We start from the raw sequence: 1,483 nt of genomic DNA on the forward strand, positions 1-1,483 counted from the left end.
ACACTCTGTGGGTTTTGAGAAAAGTGTAATGACACGTATCCATCATTATGGTATCATACAGAATAATAGTTTCACTTCCCTAAATATTCCCTGTGCTCCATTTATTCATCTCACCTCCTTACTGCCTCGCCCCCCACCTGCAAAACCCCGATCTTTTTACTGTCTCCACAGCTTTGTCCTTTCCAGAATGTCATGTGGTTGGTATCATACAGTACGTCAACTTTTCAGGTTGGCTTCTTTCACTTAGTGACATGCTTTTAAGGCTCCTCTCTGTCTTTTCGTGGCTTGATAGTTCATTTCTTTCTTTTTTAAAACATTTTTATTGGAGTATAGTTGATTTACAATGTTGTGTTAGTTTCAGGTGTACAGCGAAGTGAATCAGTTATACATATACATATATCCACTCTTTTTTTAAGATTCTTTCCCCATACAGGTCATTACAGAGTAGTGAGTAGAGTTCCCTGTGCTATACAGTAGGTCCTTATTAGTTATTTGATCATTTCTTTTTAGCACTGAATAACAGTTCATTGTCTGGATGGACCACAGTTTATTTATCCACTCACCTACTGAAGGGTATCTTGGTGGCTTCCAATTTTGGGTCATTATAAATAATGCTGCTATGAACAACCATGTGCAAGTTTTTGTGTAGACATACGTTTTCCACTCCTTTGGGTAAATACTAAGGAATGTGATTGCTGAATAGTATGGTAAGAACATGTTTAGTTTTGTGAGAAACTGCCAAACTGTCTTCCAAAGGGGCTGCACTATTTTGTATTCCCACCAGGGTGTATAGAGATGTATCTCATTGTCATTTAAATTTGCAAATCCGGAATGCTCTATGACATGGGGCATCTTTTCATGTGATTATTTATCATCTGAACATCCTCTTTGGTAATGTGTACTTACAGATCTTTTGCCCACTTTTAAATTGAGTTGTTTGATTTCTATTGTTGAGTTTTAAGAATTCTTTGTATATTTTGTTATTTATTTATTTATTGGCTGCATTGGGTCTTCGTTGCTGCACGAGGGCTTTCTCTAGTTGCAGCGAGCAAGGGCTCCTCTTCGTTGCGGTGCATGGGCTTCTCATTGCGGTGGCTTCTCTTGTTATGGAGCACGGGCTCTAGGTGCGTGGGCTTCAGTAGTTTTGGCATGTGGGCTCAGTAGTTGTGGCACACAGGCTTAGTTGCTCCATGGCATGTGGGATCTTCCCAGATCAGGGATCGAACCTTTGTCCCCTGCATTGGCGCGGGGATTCTTTTTTTTTTTTAACATCTTTATTGGAGTCTAATTGCTTTACAATGGTGTGTTAGTTTCTGCTTTATAACAAAGTGAATCAGTTATACATATACATATGTCCCCATATCTCTTCCCTCTTGCATCTACCTCCCTCCCACCCTCCCTACCCACCGCTCTAGGTGGTCACAAAGCACCGAGCTGATCTCCCTGTGCTATGCGGCTGCTTCCCACTAGCTACCTATTTTAT

Source organism: Mesoplodon densirostris, chromosome 7 (genome assembly GCF_025265405.1).
Source record: "Mesoplodon densirostris isolate mMesDen1 chromosome 7, mMesDen1 primary haplotype, whole genome shotgun sequence".
Taxonomy (NCBI): domain Eukaryota; kingdom Metazoa; phylum Chordata; class Mammalia; order Artiodactyla; family Ziphiidae; genus Mesoplodon; species Mesoplodon densirostris.